The sequence below is a fragment of the Canis lupus genome, chromosome 1 (assembly GCF_011100685.1).
Source record: "Canis lupus familiaris isolate Mischka breed German Shepherd chromosome 1, alternate assembly UU_Cfam_GSD_1.0, whole genome shotgun sequence".
In the NCBI taxonomy this organism is placed as follows: domain Eukaryota; kingdom Metazoa; phylum Chordata; class Mammalia; order Carnivora; family Canidae; genus Canis; species Canis lupus.
This window is the reverse complement of record NC_049222.1, coordinates 109113898-109133906: the sequence shown is the minus strand read 5'-3', so window position 1 is coordinate 109133906 and position 20009 is coordinate 109113898. Positions and strand designations below refer to the sequence as shown.

At 54.8% G+C, this 20009-nt stretch overlaps 1 protein-coding gene across 2 annotated transcripts in view; it reads left to right on the top strand.

The window, feature by feature from the left end:
- The window catches only part of BICRA (BRD4 interacting chromatin remodeling complex associated protein), an 83610-nt gene that overhangs the window by 152 nt on the left and 63449 nt on the right, over nucleotides 1-20009 (top strand). The window contains exon 1 of one of the 2 annotated variants that reach the window (XM_038528423.1): nucleotides 706-852. The exons of the other annotated variant lie outside the window; for it this stretch is intronic. The gene's annotated coding sequence lies outside the window, so the exon portion shown is untranslated. Of the gene's footprint in view, nucleotides 1-705; nucleotides 853-20009 lie in introns of those variants that run through there. 2 annotated transcript variants of the gene reach the window in all.

The window sequence follows — 20009 nt, the reverse complement described above, 5'->3', positions numbered from 1 at the left end:
GGGGTCCCGGCCGGTCACCCCCAAACCCCCCCTCCCCGCCGCCTTCCACCCTTTTCGCTCCCACTCTCGGGCTCCTTCGGGGTTCCACCTGCGAGGCGCCCCCTTCGTTATCCTCTCCTCCCGCTACCTTTTCGAACCTTTGGCGCCCGCCCTGGGCGCTTCCTCCCGCCCGGCGACTGGTCCCCCGCGTCGGGCGCGCGCGTCCAGGGCGCACGACGCCCCTTCCCCCGCGGCCAGGGCGTCCGGGGTCTGGGAGCGCGGATCCCTTTCGCCTCCCGCCCCCCCCGAACCCGGAGCACCGTCCGAGGCAGACGGCCGACTCCACCGGAGCCCAGGAAGGCGCGACCCCGAACCCCCGGGACTGGGGCTGGGGAGGGGGCGGCGCTGGCGCGGAAGGCGCCCTCCCGGGGCGTGCGCGGCCTCCCATTCGCTCGCGGGCCCGCCGCTCGGCGTCCGGAGCCGGGGCTGGTGCGCGGAGCGCGGGGCGGGGCCTCCCCCTAGCCCGTCCCCCGGCGAGGGCGGAGGGAAGAGGAGGAGGAGGAGGAGGAGGAGGAAGGGGGGGCGGACACAAAACCTGCAAGGTTTTTTTTTTTTTTTTTTTCCTTTTGCATTTAATTAATTTTTTTTTTCCCCCAAACCCGAGGGGTCCTCCCCGGAGCGCGCGCGGGTCCGGGGCGCCCGGGCCGCGGCGCGGGGCGGCGGCAGGGGCCTGGCGGAGGCTGCCGGGCGGCCGCCATGCGATCAGGCAGTGCGCTGACCGGCCCGGCCGGTCGGCCCCTTCTGGGTCCTCCCTTTGCAGCCCGTGCGGGGCCGTCTCGGAGACCCCGCGCCGACGGCTGCTCAAACATCAGGGTGAGTTTCTCACAATGTAGCAATTTCTCTTTAAATCTCTTAACTCTCTCTACCTGCGAGTCGGGGCTGTGACAGGGCGCAAAAGCGAGGGGGGAGTGGGGGTTGGCGGCGAGGGTGTGTGTGGGGGGAGCCGGAGCCGGGGCCGAACCCACCCCCCCGACACTCACACACTCAGCCCCCCAACCGGGGCGCAGCGCCCGCTGCCTCTTTTTTTGCTCGGCGCCCACCACCCCCGGCAGCCCCCCCCAACCCCCCGCGTCTCTCCCACCATCACCGCCGCCCCGATCCTGCGGGGACCCCCCCCTCCGGCTCCCCTGCCCAAACCCGGCGCCCGGTGCCTCCTCGGCCCTCCCGCCGGCTGCCGGGGATACAATGGAGCGGCGGAAAAACGAGACCTAACGTTCCACGGGGGGAGGGGCGGGGAGACCCCCTCCCCCGGCCCGGGGGGCCCCCTTCCCCTCCCCCTGCTCCCCGCCTTTCGGAGAACGAGAGGGCAACGGGGCAGCGGATGGTACTCTCCCGGCCGGAGGTGGCGAGCCTTCATCTCCCCAGCGCCCCCTCCCCAAACCCCTGCCGGGGGTGCCGGGGAGAAACGGGGCCTCCGGCAGGCTGGGGAGGGATGGATGCGGAAGGAGGCCACTGGGTCTCCCCCTCCCCACCTCCCCTAAACAATGAAAGGAGTTGACTTGGTCCCCCACCCGCAGCGACGAAGGGAGTGGACCCCCCTCCCCCGCGGGCTGGCTGGCCCCGGAGGGGGCCGTTACGGGGAGGGGGAGGGGTGGGAGGGGAGCCTTACCCCTGTCACCTCCCGAGATTTGGGGCGGCCCCCCATCTCCACCCCCTCGGCCTGGGGACGGGAGGCACCAGGCCCAGCCCGGGCACCGCGCTCGGGTGGTGACCTTTAGACAAAGGCAACCCTTCCCCGGGGTGAGCCCGGCCGAGCCGGGCCCCGCGGCCTCCCCGGGCCCCCGCGGAGGGCGGCCTGGCCCGCGGGCACCCGGAGGGAGGGATGGAGGAGGAGGGAGGAGGGATGCAGCCATCTGGTTTTCCCATCCCTGGCTGCCCCTCGGCTGCTTCCCCGGCTCCTGTCACGGGCGGCCGCCGGGAGACAAGGGACCCGGGGCTGCCCAGGCCTGGGTGCGCGGCCGGCGGAGAACCGGGCGGGGAAGCCGCGCCAGGGCTCCTGCTCGGGCGGCTCCGGGCTCGGGGCTCGGGGCTCGGGGGCCGCGGTGATTGGAGGGTGCCCGAGGCTCCTTCCTCTCCGCGCCCCTTTGTTTTGCTTTGTGGTTCTGAGCAGCTGAACTTCCTGGGAGGTGGGGTCAGAGGCCGCTGTGTCAGCTCGCCCCGGGAGGCGGGGGTGACAGGTCCCAGCCCTCTGGTGTTCCCTGGCTGTGGGCTGCAGTCGTGGCCAGCCTCGTGTCCGGACAATCAGCCCCTTTTGTCACACGGCCCTCCAGTGGAATAATAACCATCTGGGGATGTACCCAGCGACACCTCCTTTCTGCCTGGCGTGCTCTCTGTGCTTTTGCCTCCCGTGTGGGGGTCAGGGGCCCAGTGGGCTCTGACCTGTGCGGTGGTGGGATGGCAGGGGAGTTGGACGGTTCAGGAAGCATCCTCTTCCCTTGTGCTGATGCCTGGTGCGACTTCTGGGGCCTGTTTACCCACCCCACCCTCCCTCAGGGCTCTCCCACTCCTAGCAGCCAGGAATAACATCTCTCTGCCCCGGGAGCATTATGGATTGGCTTCTGCTACACACTGGTCACCACCCCAGTAGGGAGTAGGGACCCTTCTTAATCCCATTTTGCAGACAGGCTCATGGAGGCTCAGAGAGGTTAAGCCACTTGCCCAGGGTCACACAGCGCCTACTTGCAGCCATTTCCGGTTTCTCCAACTCAGCTCAAAACTGTTAAAAGTTCTTCTGCACCCTTCTTTGACACTTTGGCCTGTTAATTTCAGTTGACTTGGGTCTCAAATATAATAGTACCCGGAAGGAGCTATTGTTGTGTCCCCCATTGTCCATTGTCGTCCGTCATCGTCCCCCACCCTACCCCCCTATGCTGGTTTTGGGAAGAGGTGGACACCTGGAAACAGCTGAGAGCAGAATCATTTCACCCATGGCTGGAGTGAAGAGCATTTGCCAGGAAGAACTGTGACTTGGAGGTGTGTGGGTTGGGAAGGGGTGCTGCAGGCCTGGCCGGCTGGGGGCCTGGGGGCCCCCAGGGAGCTGGCCCCACCATCCTCCTTGTCCCCCTCCATCTGAGCTGGGACTTGGCCCGACTTTTGGCTACTTAGCCCTGCCGGGAGGGAAGCCGGGCTGTTGGGGACCTTCGTGGTCACTCCACCCTGCCACCCTCCCGGGCACCCCGATGCGGCTGGCATAGAACCTTCTTGTCCATTCTCCCCTTGGCTGGCGTCAGACTCCCTACCCCACTCCGTAGCCTGAGGCAGGTCACTTAAGTCCCTAAGTCCTCAGTTTCTTCATCTGCAGGTGGCGATAATTATAGTTCCCTTAACTGACCTTGAGATGGGTGAAAGTATTATCCAAACGTGTTATTTTTGTCATTCGGCAGCAGCCGGGCTACGGCATGCCTGTAGGGGGTGGGGAGGAATGTTGGGTGCTGGGCATTTAAGGGCGAGCAGCAAAAGGCTTGGAGGCAGTCCCTGGGGCAGGTGGGTGAGGGCCAACTATCAATTAGTGGGAGATCATTGAGGCTCCCCTGACCCCGCCAGCCCTCTGAACTTGGCCCCTTCCCCTTCAGCACAGATTGGTGTTGAATAAACATGAGGGGGGGGGGTGCAGCGCGGGGTCACTTGGGTGATCTTGCCATTTTACAGATGAGAAAACTGAGCCTGGGGAAAGCCTATTCCGCGGCTGGGAGGGGATTCCAACCCAGACTGCAGAGGGTGCGAGAAAGTGGGAGAGGGCTTCCCTTCTTGGCAAGCAGGGCTCGGAGGATGACGTTTTGAGTGAGCCTGTGTCCCTTATCTACTGTCCTGTCCTCGAGGTGCAAATATCTTCCTTCCTGAGATGATAGAGGCATAAGTCATAATAATTCCTTCGGGCCAGGATGGGAGAGGGGCTGTGGAGAGCATAACAGGTCTCTCAAGCCTGAGTGTTTCCTGAAAATAGGAACTGATTTTTTTTTTTTTTTTTTTTTTTTGAGTGGAGAAGCATGAGTAAGGCCCAAGAGGGCCAGGCCTGTGCCCCACCCCCCGTCCCTGCTGACTTCCTTCCCAGAGGCCTCTGGGGCCTTCCCTAGCCTGCCCTGGGGATCGTGGGGTCTTCCCTTCCCACCCCCTATGAGCTATAGAAGGGGTGGGCGCCAAGCACTGAGGCCTGGTAGGAGGATCCTGGTGTGGGGGCCTGCGGGGGTGGTGCCCCAGGCCTGGCCACCGCCAGTGGAGTTCCCGCGCCCGCACTCCCAGCTCTCCCCTGTGGCTGTCTTGACTCCTGGTCTCAAGAATGCAGAGGGCTGCTGGGGGTGGGGGTTGGGGGGGAGTTAATTGGAAACAGGAAAACATGGCATTCCTTTCCAGCGGGCCTGGGCTTGGAAAGCAGTGAGGGGCTGCCTTTTGCCCTGGCCTGCCCAGCTGGGGAGAAGCGTCGCGGGGCATCGGGGGGCATCGTTATCTTGCTCTGGTCTCTTTTGGGTCTTCCCCCTGCCAGGCACCGTCTGGATGGAAACAAGTTCCCTGAACTACAGCAGTGATGTATGTAAACTGCTCCCCCACCCCTGCCCCCATCAGAATGAGTTGCTCTCTGCTGATCTCCCCCACACCCCCCCATCATATCTGAGTTTTGTCCCCCTCCTGCTTTGAATGTGAACTTGGCTCCCCGGCGTAGGAACACTTCACACCAGAGAGACACATGGGAAATGTTCGGTTGCATGGTCCCCAAGGATTTCCTCCTCATTCCTTCCAGTCCTCCCCTGCCTGGAGTCCCACCATTTGAGTCTTGTCCCCATCGACTGAAGCCTTTGTGTCTCGGTTGACATGCAAGATCCCTCAACGGGGAGAGAGTTTTCTAAGACATTTCGAGTTTGGTGACAATGAGTTTTGTGTTAGAGTTTGTGTATTCGTGGTGGTGTGGGATCTGTTGGCAGGAGAGGCGGGAGAGAGCGCTTTTGTTCCCTTGTTGCCAGTGAAACTTCCTGAGGGCCTACTGTGTGCCCGGGACCCGGTCCAGGAGGAGGCTGGAGGCGAGTGTTGGCTCCGGGGCTGGGCTAGCTGCTGTGGGATTTGAGAGGTTCTGTCTGGGTGGTCTGTGAAGGCTCCAAGGAGGAAGCAACTTCTTCCTGTCTTTTTTTTTTTTTGGTCTTTTTTTTTTTTTTCCTCCTAAGTGGTACAGGCACATGTGACATATTCAGAGCCCTCGTGTCTTATGGGGAATTGGGTGTGCCTGCGGGATATGCTCCTGGACGTGGGATTCCTGGATGCAGAGTCTGCGATTTGTCGTGTAATTGCTCTTCCGAGGTACCTTTGCAGCTGCACTTGGAAAAAGTCATTCCTCTCCTGCTCTGGTGTCTTGGCCTCTTGTGACCTCCTGGCGTCTCCCTTTCTGCCTGTGGCTGGCATTGCGTGCTTGCCACTTGGTACAGAGGTCAAGGGCACGAGCTCTGGAAGCCATCTGTCTGTGGGTTGGAATCCTGGCTCCACCTCTTGCTGGTCAGACAGCTGCAGGCAAAGGGCTTGCTGGTTCTGGGCCTCCGTTTTCCCCTCTCCTAAATGGGTTCATCTCAGTACCAACTTTTGGAAGGTCATGAGGATCACATAACACCCATACAGTGCGTGGGTAGCCCTGTCAGTCATTGGCGCTGTTAGCAGTCCTTCTTTGGCTTGGTTCTTTCTCCTGGGGCCAGGACCCGCCAGATTCTTGGCTGTGAACCCTAATTGGCAAGGGTGGGAGGGATTGCTTGCTTTTCCGCTTCATTATAGCATGAGCCAGGCCAGATGATCCTGCTTCCAGGGCTCAGTTTTCTTATCTGGGAAATGGGCCTACAGTGCCTTGCTCGTAGGGTCGGCTGTGAGGATGAATGGGGCAGTGCTCTCCCTTGCTGGGCATCCAGTAGGCTCTTGGGAACTGGTAACTGATGTCGTCATATTCACTGTGATCACTGTCCTGCCATGAGACCCATGCTGACTTCTGCACTCTGAAAGGTCTTCCTTGTCTTCTCCAAAGGCACATGGGAAGCAGTTGGCATAGGAAGCCGCAGGGCAGCAGAGGGCACATAGCAGGCTGCTGTGGCGTGAGGCGTGGTGGTGTGGCCCTGGGAACCGACAGGGCTTCCCTGCTCTGTTCCTCAGTTTCCCCAACTGACAGAACACAAATGTGTTCTGGTGGAGACCCACCTCCGGCATCTCACAGATGTTCAGTGCTGAACACGATGCCTGGCAGGCACATGGCAAGTGCTCCAGAAATGTTAGCAGTGGGGCGCCTGGCTGGCTCAGCTGGTCTGTGTGTGACTCTGGATCTCTGGGTCGTGAGTTCGAGTTCCACACTGGGCATGGAGCCTATGTTAAAAAAATGTGATGGTGATGGTGATTAAGGGAAGTAGCAAAGCCTCCCTGGGATCAGATAACCCAAGTCTGTCTGTACTGCCGTGCCCTAAAACCGTGGGCAGTCAATACTGGCATTTTAAAGGTTTGTTTGTTTATTTATTTATTTATTTAAGAGCAAGTGTGTGGGAGCGAGCATGAGGCAAGGAGGAAGGGGCAGAAGGGAGAGAGACTCTCAAGGAGAAGGGGGCGCCTGGGTGACCCCGTTGGTCAAGCGCCCACCTTTGGCTCAGGTCCTGATCTCAGGGTCCTGGGATTGAGAGCCCTGGATTGGGCTCTCTGCTCAGTAGGGAGCCTGCTTCTCCCTCTCCCTCTGCCGCTCCCCTTACTTGTGCTCATGCTCTCTCTCTCTCTCTGTGAAATAAGGAAATAAAATCTTTAAAAAAGGGCAGCCTGGGTGGCTCAGCGGTTTAGCACCGCCTTTGGCCAAGGGCGTGATCCTGGAGACCTGGGATCAAGTCCTATGTTGGGCTCCCTGCAGGGAGCCTGCTTCTCCCTCTGCCTGTGTCTCTGCCTTTCTCTTTCTGTGTCTCTCTTGAATAAATAAATAAAATCTTAAAAAAAAAAATCTTAAAAAAAATTCTCAAGCAGACTCCTCACTAACTGCAGACCCTGGTGCAGGCTCAATCCCATGACTCTGAGATCATGACCTGAGCTGAAAATAGAGTCGGACGCCCCACTGACTGAGCCACCTAGGCGCCCCGATTATGGAGATTTTAAAGCACCGACATCAAGAGTTGAGAGAATAGCATAGTCAACCCCAGTGTGCCCATCACCAGCTTCAGCAGATTTCTGCTGATCCTTTTTTGTCTTTACCCCGTCCCCTACTCTGCACTTTTTTATTTTTTTTTCTTTTTTTGGTTCTCTTCTGCTAGAGACTTTTAAGCAAATTCCAGACGTTATATCATTTCAATTATGTTATTACTGGTGTTGTTATTACTGGGGTCCAGAATCTGTTTCACTACCTCCAGGGTCTGTCCTGTCCTGTGAGGGAGGAAACATGAAGCTATTTCATAGGTTGGGGAAACCGAGGTGACGGTTGTCTTTCCTCTGTGTTCCCTTCTTTGGGATGTTGGTGACGTCCCTGTCTGGGCCATCCCAGGCCTTGGGACCTGGGGGTGGTTTCCCATTACACAGATTTGAGATTTGCCCCTGGATATGTACAGCGTGGGCCTAGGTTCTGCTGTTCTGTGCAGAAGCTGTCCCTGGAAAAGGCGAGTCAGAGAAGTTGGGCCAGTGGCAGGGTGATGGACAGGATGAACTGGTGGTGAGGGTCACCGGGTCGCCTGCCCTTCTAACCTTGTGACTTGGGGCAAGTTACTTCCCTTCTCTAAACCCGGGCTGGAGAACCAGGCACGCAGGAATGATAAGAAACTTTGCTTCTGAGAGCCTTTGCATCAGTTCTGTGAGTCCTGTGTGGAAAAGTGTTTTACGATGGCCTGGCTCAGAGTAAGCGCTGGGCAGCAGGTGGCAGTCATTGTTGTCGCTGTTGTTAATTATCCCTTGTGTGCTTGGACTGTGTGTGACCAGAGGCTCTTTCGAGGGCTCAGAGGGTCCGAGGGAAGTGTCTGTGGAGCCCCAGCCAGGCTCGGTGTCTCTGTCCCCTCCTCTGGACCACTCCATTCCTCTCTACTTCCCTTTTGAAGTGCTTGTATTCAGAGGGGCCGGAGGGGGCCTGCTGACTTTTAGGTGACACCCCTCCTTCCCAGCCTGTGTCCCCTGGGCCCCGGCCTGGTAGCCTTGGAAGCAGAGCACCAGGGGAATGTCTGTCTGTGGTCTGTGGCTGCCGGAACCTTGTTAATGACCCCTGGGACTCTGGAGGGAGCTGCGAGAGCTTTGCAACCTAGAGGTAGAGTGGCCTGTCCCCCCCAGGGCACCTGCAGGTTGTAGCTTCCTGGAAACCCCTTCCCAGAGGATGGGTGCTGCCTCTTGTCCACGTGCCGTGCTGGGCAGGTGGATCCCCACAGCTCCTGTCTCTTCCCATCCTTGAACACTGATCACCTCTCCCCCTGCCTCCCCCCCCCCACCCTGAGTGAAGGGGGTTCTTAGCTCTTTTCTCTCTCCTGCCAAGCTCTTGCTGTACTGGCCTTACTTCTCCCCAGAATGTGCCCAGTGGCCTCCTTTCTGTGTCCACAGAAAGTTCTGTGCATATATAGCTAGGGTTCCCCCGCTTACCCCCATCCTGTCATGGAAGGATAACTTACACATGAGAAAATGCAGAGTTGAAGCGTTTGCACCCTGGTGCATCCTGGTGGTGGCCTGTGTGACCCACGCCCCTGTCAAGATCCAGAAGGTTCACTTCACGGCCACGCAGTCCCCTTGTTCCCCTCCCTGGCCAGCACCTGCTCGGGTGCTAGTCCTCCTTGCCAGTTGAGGTGGAGCCCCACGGCCTCTTCGCAAATGTCACAGGCTGTGGCGTGTGGTCCTTTGAGTTGAGCATCTCTGCTCAGCAGCAGTATTTTGAGATTCTATCAAGCTGTGGGCATTGGGAAGGCCTTCCTTTCTCTCAGTGAGCAGGACTCCATGGAGGGGGCGGTTACCTCCTTTCTCTCAGCAGAGAGAGACCCTCCTCCTCAGTGAAGCCTCAGCCTCTGAACACTGCTCCCCTGGCTAGCCTTCCCTGGGCCCCCAGCACCCTAGTCTAGGGGACACCCTCCCAGTGCACTGACTAACCCCCTGGGGCCCCATTTGGGATATAGTAGGTCTCCCGTGAGCTCTTCAGGCCTAGCTTTCTCACTAGGGTCTAATTGCAGCAGGAGAGAAATGTTGTGTCCCATGTTCTCAGCTCCCCAATGTTTGTTGATTGACTGTCCAGCTGAATGGTGGGCATGTCGCAGGGGTGGAGAAAGGGAAGTACTGAGCCCATGTTTGAAAACTCTATTCTGATTCTCGGTGACTCACCTGCTTCTAAATCACCAGAGGTGTTTGTGACAGATGCCCGTCCCAGGGCCCCAGCCCTGAGCACTCGGTTTGCTCAGGAAGCCCACCTCTCAGAGTCGTGGGCCCTCACCCAGGACAGGGAGCCGTGGGTCTTCCAGCCGCACTGTGCCAGACTCTCCTTCCATGGACATTGTCTATCCTGCCTTTGCTGACTCTCCAGTGCCTAGTCCGCGATCCCCACACGCTCCATCAGGGGTCGGAGCCCTAGGGCCCATCCAGGACTGTGGCCAGCCCTTGGCCCTTTCCCAAGCACATGCCTCTTCCACACTCCTGTTGTTTTGTTTAGACCTTTCAGAAGCAGGGAGACGTTATCTCAATTTCTCATTGAGTCTGCTGTTAGGTGACCCCCCCCCCCCTTGTTGCTACTTGCCCATCAGATGTATTCCTTCTCCCACTATGGTGGTGCTCCAGCCAGGGCCATCATTGTGGTTTGCTTAAAATTCTCCCCAGAGTTAGACCCGCACCTCCCAAGACTGCCACCACCTCCCTGTCACGCAGGTAGCAAGAAGTGAAGTGACTTGTCCAAGATCCCGCAGTAGCTGCTGGCAGAGCAGAAGTTTCAATCCAGTTAAATGCCACCAACTAACTCAGACCCACACAGTGGGCCTCCTGTGTGCCTGGCCTCAGAGCTCTGCTCTCAGGGTCGGGGGAGGCAGGGAAACCAGAAACACACCCATCCTCCTTCCAAGGTGAGATCCGTATCTCAGGGGTGCCTGCGGAGCTGGTGGAGGTCAGGAGGAGGCATCAGGCCAGGCTTCCTGGAGGAGGGGGTTTCTGGGTGCAGGCTTTAGGCTCAAGGCCGTTCCTGGCAAAGAGTGCGGTGGCCGGTAGATGTCAGGATGCTTTGCGCAAAGGTCATCAGTGTGAGCAACTAGATAAATGCAGGTGCCCCCTCGTGAGGCGGATAGAAGCGTCTATAGTTTGGGGAGCACAGACCCCAGAGAGTAAAGCTCTAACATCCTGGTGGATGGTGGAGGGATGCAGAGGGGTGAGCCAGGTTGGGGTCACGAGTGAGAGCTGGTGACACTGAGTGATCAGTCCCAGGGATGGGGACAGTCCCTCAGGGAGAGGACAGGAGAGAGTTGAGAATCGAGAATCGGCCTGGGTGGGCCAGGTGTGGAGGTGGAACTTCGTGGCCAAACCAAACCAAGAGAGGAGGAGGGTCAGGATCAGGCACCGTCAGCGTCTCAGGGGCAAAGGGAGACAGCTTCGTGAAAGGTCTCGGCTGAAATGGGCTCGAGGGGGGCTTCCTGGGCCTGAGATCAGAGTAGGTAGGGGCAGGAGCCAGACTGGAACGTGGCGAGGAGGAGAAGGAGTCTGGCAGGAGCCAGACTGGAACCTGGCGTCATGGATGGATGGATGGAAGGAAGGAGGGAGGAAGATAGGAAGACAGGAAGACAAGCACACTTGGCACCCGGACCTTTAACAAAAATAAAATCTTACTACACTCTTTGGCTCCCTGGTGCCCTCAGGTAAGACTGCCCCTCCCCTCTTCTGACAAAACCCCACCAGCCCTAGTGTGGGGGCCTGGATTTCTCCGACCTCACACCTTGCCTTCTCTGCACCCCAGGCTTGTTCCTATCTCCCTACCCCTGTTGTGCCCTCTACCTGCAGTGATCTTCTCCAACTTCTTCCCGTCTCCAACAGGCCTCTGCGTAAATACCCCCTCCTCCAGGAGGCATTCCTTGACGACCCTCTGCCACTTCCTTCACGTCACTGCCCTTGTTTCCGTGTTGGGACCCATCCCCAGGACCCGACTCAGAATAAGCCTGTGGTCAGGGTTTATGGAGCCAGGGAGGGCCAGGTGACCCCTTTATGTGGCTCATGAGATGAGCACGTCAGATTGGTTTTTTAGGAGCTGAGCAGGCTTAGAGTCTCAGGAGAGAAAAGGAAAGGAGTGAAGGAAGATTCTAGAAAAGCAGGAGTGGGTGGTACTGGGTGGGGCTCGGGAGTGAAGTTTTCTCATAGGTCAGGAGGTGAGGAGGAGCGGGGTGTGAAGGCCGATGAAAGATGAAAGATGTTATGCAGTTGGGAGGGAGTTTGAGGGGACTGCTTGGGGACCAGAAGAAAGGTGGCCTGGGGAGGAGTGTGGGGGCCGTGGTATTGCCAGCTGGTGGGGGAGGGTGAGCTGTCCTGCCTGCAGGAGTCACCTCTCACCTCTTGTTTCTTTTGGGCCGAGGTCTTAAGAGCATGTGGTTGCTGTTATTTTAGGGGAAGGAGCTTTAGGTCCTTTTGAGAACCTGCTCGGAGGCCACAGGCCTTTCCCCAGAGAACCACACACTGGGCTTCACATCCCAGCATTGGGCCAAGGGCTTCAGGGCGGGGGAGGGGGGTTGTGGATCTAGTTCTGACCTTCTCACAGGCTGTGACTGTGGCAACAGCAGTAGCAGCCAGCACTGTCCCAGGCACTGGCCTAGGCCCTTTATGAGTACTCACTCATTGCACAGAAGGACCTGAGGAGCATCCCCATTTTACAGATGAGAAAGCCAAGGCACAGAGTGGTTAAGTGACTTGCCCAGAGTCACACAGCTGCTAACTGCCAGAGTGGGGATTCCCCCCGGGTGGTCTGGCCCCAGCAGTCCAGGTCTTTGGCCGTGAACTTTGCTTCTTCCTGGTTACAGCCCCCCCTCCCTGACCACCCCCAGGAGCCAGCCCACAGTCCCGGAAGCTGCCCTACCCCCACCCCCCACCTCCACCTCCGCCTTACCCCATTTGCCCTGAGATCCTGCTTGGGCCTCCACTGAGCGCGGGAGGCCCTGAGCCCTGGGAGGCCGGGGCTCAGCGGGGCACCCTCCCTCTCCCCTCTTTCCCTTTTACCCTCTGTTATGTCTTCATTACCATAAGCGAGGAGGCTGCCCCAGCTTCCTCCAGACAGCGGATGTGTTTGTGAGCTGGCTTGCGAGCTGATGTGAGTCAGCCAGACCTGCGAGGGGGGCGGAGGGTCAGGACTCGGAGCCCCAGCTGGCCCGGAGCCCTCCCCATGGGACTGGGAGCCAGACCCCCCACCCCACCAGCTCTCTGAGACTCAATTTCCCTTGTCATTCAGGGAGAGGGGCCTGATGCCTTCCCGATGGAGGCTGGGTGACACACGCGCCAACAGAAGGGCTGCATTTAGGGCAGTCACTGGTAGGCATCGGAGGTGTTTCGAAACACAGAATATTCCAGGCGGGAGCCCACACCCGGTAGTGGAACACCCCCAGCCAGGCGGCTGTTGACATGGAGAGGGACACCTAAGGACAGTCCCTGCAGGGCGGCTGTGCCCCTGAGTGAGTCAGGGAAAAAGGAAAGGGAGGGTTTTCAGAGACCTTTGGAGGTGGGAATCATAGATATGGGGCCATAGATCTAAAATACCTGGCTGATGGGACCCTCCGTGGAGTCCAGTGAGCTCACGTGGGGTCAAGGGACCAGTGCCTCCTAAGCACCTTGTAAATGCTCCTCGCTGTTACTCCCTCTGCTCTTGGCTGTCATCATCTGGACCTACTGCTGCACGCAGCTCTCACCGTGTGGGAGATCCACGGTTGCTCAAACCTGAATTAATTTTTTATTATTTTTTTTAAGATTTTATTTATTCACAAGAGACATAGAGAGGCAGAGACATAGGTAGAAGGAGAAGCAGGCTCTCTGTGGGGATCCCAATGTGGGACTCAATCCCAGGACCCTGGGATCACAACCTGAGCCAAAGGCAGACACTTAACCACTGAGCCACCCAGGTGCCCGCTGAACTGATTTCTGGTAAGATGAGGCCAGTGCTGCTCCTGGGGGACCCGGGGTTTGAGGAGTCTGGTGTCTAGTGGATATTGAATGGTGTCTGAGTTGCTTCTAGGGCCCTGCAAATGGGATGGACACTTGGGGCCCCAAGGCTAAACAGGATCCCTTAACTCTCGGCTTTTGGGGTTGGGGATCTTAGGATGGGTGTGTATGAATTATTATGCAAGGAAGAGAGGTGAGTAAGTAACTTGTGACAGTCTTTTCACTGCCTTCCCATTCCTTCCCTCTCCACAGGGACTCTGAGGAGTTTGGGGTTCATTCAGTTGCTCTTTTCCATATATACTTCTTTTTCCTTTGATCACACGTACTCTGTCGACTCTTCCACAGAATCCATTCTTTAGGTTCTTTATTTTTTTATTTTTTATTATTATTATTTTTTTAGGATTTTATTTATTTGGGAGAGAGACCATAAGCCAGAGAAGGGGTAGAGGGAGAGGGAGAAGCAGACTCTCCACTGAGCAGGGAGCCTGATGAGGCCTGGGATCACGACATCATGACCTGAGCTGAAGGCAGGCACTCAACCACTGAGCCATCCAGGCACCCCAACACCTTACTTTTATGTGTTTATTTACCTAAATCTTTTTTTTCCAATTGAAGTGTGGTCGGCATACAACATTATGGGAGTTTCAACATATGTTAGTGCCATATAGCGAGTTGACGATACTCCATGCATTACGGAATACTTAAAGTGTAGTTACCAGACAAAATTATTATAATATTATTCACTATATTCCCTATGCCGTACTTTTCATCCCCGTGACTTGCTTATTTTAGAAGCGTAAGTCTGTGCCTCTGAATCCCCATCACCTGTTTCGTCTGTCCCCTCGCTCCCCTACGTCTTACTTTTTAAATTGAACAAATGTCCTAAAGTTGATTCCATGTCTTCAGTCTGGAACCCCATTCTTTTAGCAGCTAAAGAGCATTACCTAAACTATTTAACCTTCACTCTGCAGATACGCTTTATAGTTTAGTTCCAGTTTTCACTATGAGCTTGTATGTGTCTTTACATTTAAAGTATGTCACTTGCAGATAGCTTATAGTCTGTCTCTATCTGATGATTGGAATGTCGAGACCAACACTGTCCAATAGAAATAAAATGCTAGCCGCTTACACGTTACTTTTTTTGTATTTTAATTATTTATGTATTTAGAGAGAGCATTGGATGGGGAGAGCCAGGGAGGAGGGCAGAAAGAGAATCCTAAGCAGACTCCATGCCCAGTGTGGAGCCGGACGCCGGGCTGTACCCCACAACCCTGAGATCATGACCTGAGCTGAAATCAAGAGTCGGACGCTCAACTGACTGAGCCAACCAGGCACCCCTCACATATTATTTAAAATTTTCTAGGGATGTCTGGGTGGCTCAGCGATTGGGCCTTTGGCTCAGGGCATGATTAATCCTAGAGTGCTGGGGTCGAGTCCCACATCAGGCTTCTTGCATGGAGCCTGCTTCTCCCTCTGCCTGTGTCTCTGCCTCTCTCTCTCATGAATAAATAAATAAAATCTTAAAAAAAACTTTCCTTTTTCTAGTAGCCATAGTAAAGAGAAGCAGGAGAAAAAAAACTAAAGGGAGTATATTTTATATAACCTTATATCCCAAATACTGTTATATCAACATGTGATCAATGTAGAAATGATTGAGATATTTATAGTCTTTTTATTGCGGTAAAATACACAGAATGTATAATTTACCATTTTAACTATTTTTTAAAGAGTTAATTTATTTGAGGGAAAGAGCATGAGCAGAGTGGCAGGCAGAGGCAGAGGGAGAAGCAGACTTCCCTCTGAGCAGGGAGCCCAATGTGGGACTCAATCCCACGACCCTGGGATCATGGCCTGAGCCTAAGGCAGACGCTTAACTGACGGAGCCACCCAGGCACCCCCCATTTTAACTATTTTTAAGGGTACGTACCATTCAGTGGCCAGCCTGTCTGCAGCATTGTGCGACCATCACCACTATCCGTTCCAGAGCTTGTTCTTTATTCTAAACAGCAACTCTATCCATTAAATAGCCCTCTCCCCCCACCCGCTTGGAGCTCTCTCCCCGTGAATTCACCTTCCCTGGGCACCTCATAGAAGTGCAGTCTTACGCTATTCATCCTTCTGTGTCTGGCTTCTTTCACTCAGTATAACGTCCTCAAGCTCATCCATGCTGTACAGCCTGGATTGGCGTTTATTTCCTTTTTAAGGCTGAATGATAGTCCGTTGTCTGTATACACCTCATTTTGTTCACCTGTTCATCCGTCGCTGGCCGTTTGGGTTGTGTCCACCTGTTGGCCATTGTGAATAATGCTGCTGTGAATGTCGATATGCATCTGAGCCCCTGCTTTGGGTTCTTTTGGGTGAATACCTGAGCATGGAACTGCTGCGTCGTGTGGTAGTTGTGTGTTGAACTTTTGGAAGAACTGCTAATTTTCACAGTGGGCCACACCATTTCTCGTTCACACCAGCAATGTAAGAGGGTTCCAGTTTCTTTCTTTCTTCTTTCTTTTTTTCTTTTCTTTTTTAAAGGAGACTCCATGGCCACTGTGGGGCTTAAATTTGAACTCATGACCCTGCCGTCAAGAGTTGCATGCTCTGGGGCACCTGGGTGGCTCAGTTGTTGAGCATCTGCCTTTGGCTCAGGTTGTGATCCTGGGGTCCTGGAATCGAGTTCCGCATCAAGGTCCCCTGCAGGGAGCCTGCTTCTCCCTCTGCCTATGTCTCTGCCTGTCTCTCTGTGGCTCTCATGGATAAATAAATGCAGTCTTTAAAAAAAAAAAAAATTGTGTGCTCTACCAACTGAGCCAGCCAGGTGCCCCAAGCATCCTAATTTCTTCACATCTTCGCCAGCACCTGTTATACCATCCCTCCCACCCCAAACACACACACTAAGGTTTTCAGATCCAGTGTGTATTTTGCAGACAGTGCGTCTTCGTTGGGAATAGCTGCATGTCAAGTGCTCGGCAGTCACATGAGGGTGCTCAGGCCCCATTTAGACCATTTACGTTTACTGTCCTTATCAGCATGACTGGATTTAAATCTTCCATCTTGCCATTTGTTTTCTGTTTATCACCTAAGTTCCTCTTGCCTTTTTTTCCCCCTCTCCTGCCGCATTTGGATTAAGAGTGTTTTACTATCCCATCTTCTCTGCCTTATTAGCTGATATATTCATTCTACCTCTTTGTTGCTCTGGAGTTTTCATTCTGTACCTTTGACTACTGTATGGGCTTCAATTCTCAGTCCAGTGGGAGCCATGGGAAGCTTTTGAGCTGAGGAGTGACCCGACCTAACATTTTTGTATCTGTACCTTCAGTCACTTGTGCTAGGCTGTTTCTGCCGGCCAGATTCCTGGAAGAGGAATTGCTAAGGCAGAGGGAAGCGTGCATTTAGACTTGGATGAGCCCTGCCAAATTGCATTCCAGAAAGGCTTTACCATTCTCACCCCTTGCAGACAGCAGCCAGGATTTATTGAGTGGCTGCTCGGTGCCAGGCCCATGCCAGGCCCTGGGGACACTGGTGAGAAACAGCCCGGGTCCTGCTGCTTTTGTGATTCTCAGTCCTTGAGTCCCAGGGCAGCTCTGGAGCTGCCTCTGAGCTCAAAGGAAGGAGAAGCTTTCACAGGAACCAAAAAAGGAGAGGCGAGAGGATATTCTAGGTGGTGGAGGAGGTCTGGCACATCCTGGGTGGCTTGGAGAGCTAGCTGGATCAGGAGACGTACTGTATTGGTCTGGGGAGCCCACACATGGGGCCCCCATCAGTGGGGGGCACATTGGGGTGCCGTTGAGGAGTAAAACAGTAGTACCTCCCTCGTGGGGCTTTGGGAGGATTTCACAGGAAGGCAGAGAGCACATGGGTTGTTATTCGACTAGATTATTCTTGTAATGAGAGGGCATCAGCGTCAGAACGAGTCGACCTGATGGGTTTGATCCAAGTTTTGGACAGTGTGTAAGGACTGCATCAGATAATCTTCGGCTTGGGGGTCCCAGCTTGCTCCTCCCTCAGGCAGGTTACTCCAGATCTCTGTTAAAAGAGAATAAAAGTAGGGGTGCCTGGGTGGCTCAGTCGATTGAGCATCTGACTCTCAATGTCAGCTCAGGTTGTGATCTCAGGGTCGTGAGATTGAGACCCTTGTTGGACTCTGTGCTGGGCATGGAGCCTGCTTGGGACTCTGCCCCTCCCCGCTCATTCTCTCACAAACAAACAAACAAACAAACAAACAAAAAAATAGAAGAGGCTGGAAGTAGAAGCTGCCTGTCTCCCAGGAGTGTCACAAGGGTCCTGGTCAATGAGATGATGTTAGCGTAGAGCCCAGTACCCGCCAGGAGCACAGTAAGGCCTGGTAAAGCTTAGCTGCTCTTCCTATTGCTCTGGTTGGTGTTGTTGCCAGCAGTAATTCAAGCCAGATCCTTCCTTGTGCCCTAGAACTCAGGCCCCAGAGAAATGAGGCCAGTTGCTCAGGGTCAGAGAATTGCAGAGCAGGGATTTGAAGCCAGGTTGTCTGACCCAGAGCCTGTGGGCTGCCTGCCTCCTCCTGGGCCTTTGGGGACCCCCCAGGTGTAGCACACAAAGATTCTTCCCCACTTGGGACAGCCAGTGAGCCAGGCGCACCATCCAGACACCACCATCCACCTCGGTGATGCTAACGGCAGCTCACCCATGGTGACTCGGGTGCAACGAGACCTGACCTGAAATTAGAGTTGTTGTTGTTGTTTTTAAGATTTTATTTATTTTTTCATGAGAGACACAGAGAGAGGCAGAGACATAGACAGAGGGACAAGCAGGCTCCCTGTGGGGAGCCCGACGCAGGACTCGATCCCACAACCCCAGGATCACGACCTGAGCTGAAGGCAGATGCTCTACCACTGAGCTACCCAGGCGCCCCTGAAACCAGGCTATTTATAGTCTGTCTTTATCGTGCTGCGTGTGAATATTCATACATTTGGCTGCAGAAATATTGGCGTTTGATTATAGGGGCACCCGCTTGGAGCCTGCTGAGGGTGTTCGAGGATAGATAGGTGCATACTCTCTCCACCTGCAAAGGCTGCAGAAAAGCTGCATTTCGAACACATCTCACCTCAAGGGTTTGGAAGCAAGGATTGGCACCTGTAAAATTGTGTGTATGGGTGGCACGGTGCACGCACTGCTCGGCATCTTCCAGCACTCTGCTGGATTATATTTACTACTTATGTTCTTTGCTCGTTGCTAGACGATTCTAATGAGCAGCCGTGTCAAGCCTTGACGGGGTCTGCAGGCGAGGAAGCAGGGTGGGCGGCGCGAGTGGGCGGTAAGGCTTCTGGAAACCCGTTCTCCGAAAGCCGCGGAGCCTGGAGTCTGTATCGGGCTGTGGCTGTTGATGACGGAGGAAGCGGGAAGGTGGTGATGGGCCACATGGGGGGGGGCCTGCCCTTGTGGTCGATGCTCCTTGGGAGGCCAGATCTGTGGGGTCTGGGTGACAGAGGCCAAGTCCCATAAATGCCAGGAAGAGGGATTCAGGGTGGGCACGCCAGGGTGTGGATTTGTTCCCTTTCCCTCTTGGCTTCTGGAACATTGTGTCCAGACTGTACCACCCTGCAGAATTCCCCACCAGCTTGCTGCTAGGTACCCCAGATATACCGTGTCCAACACCGAGCTCCCTACTTCTCCCCCGCCCCTGCCCCAAAACCAGAACCAAACCCCAAACCGAAACCAAGCCTGCTCTCTCTGGCAGTTAGCATCTCTCAGTGGCATCGCCTTCCTCCCAGTGGCCTAGGCTATATACCTTGGCATCATCTTTTATTCCTCTTACTCTTTTCCTTTTAAATTTAAATTTATTTATTTTTTTATTCTAGTAAACATGTAACAGAAAATCTACCACCTTCACCTTTTTTTTTTTAAGTTTTTATTTTTTTCATGGGAGACAGAGAGAGAGAGAGGCAGAGACACAGGCAGAGGGAGAAGCAGTCTCCCTGTGGGGAGCCCCATGTGGGCTCAATCCCAGGTCTCCAGGATCACACCCTGGGCCAAAGGCAGATGCTCAACCATTGAGCCACCCAGGCGTCCCTTGCTAGAAAATTTTAAATGACCTATGTGACTCACATCATATGTCTCTTGGGCAGCCCTGATTTAGAAGGTCCCTCTCTAAAGGCTTGTTGGACAAGCAAATGAATTAACGTATATACAGCATTTAGTGCCTGGAGTATCCAACACAGCATGAGTACAGCGTTAGCTGCTTTGTAATTGTGGCAAAATACACACAACGTAAAATTTACCATTTTCACCTTTTTTAAGCATACAAAATTCAGTGACACTAAGTACCTTCATGGTGGTGTGCGATTATCACCCCTGTCTGTTTCCAGAATATTCTCATCATTCCAAACAGAAACTGTACCCATTACACAGTAGCTCTCCATTCCCCCTCCCATCAGCTCCTGGTCACAGCCTCTGATCTACTTTCTATCTCTATGAATTTGCCTGTTGTAGGCACCTCATAAAAGTGGAATCCTGCAATATTTGTCCTTCTGTGTCTGGGTTATTTCACTCAGCCCAGTGTTTGCAAGGTTCATCCACATTGGAGCTTGGATCAGAATTTCATTCTTTTTTAAGTCTGATGTAGTGCTCCATTGCACGGATCGAGGACATTTTGTCCATCCATTCTTCCGTTGATGGGCACTTGGGTTGTTTCTACCTTTTGGCTGTTGTTATACACAATCTGCTCTCTCGGTTTACAGTCTAATCTCATCTTCCCCTAACTCCTCACCCTAGCTCACTCTGCTTCAGCCACCCTGGCCTGCTTCCTCAGGTCAGGAAGCATGTCCAGACTTGTCCACCTCAGGGCCTTTGCACTTGCTTGTCTCCCTGTTCTATGGCTCCCTCCTCCTTACCCACCCCTGCTTTTATCACCCTCTTTAAAATTGTACAAACCCCTTGTCCCGTCT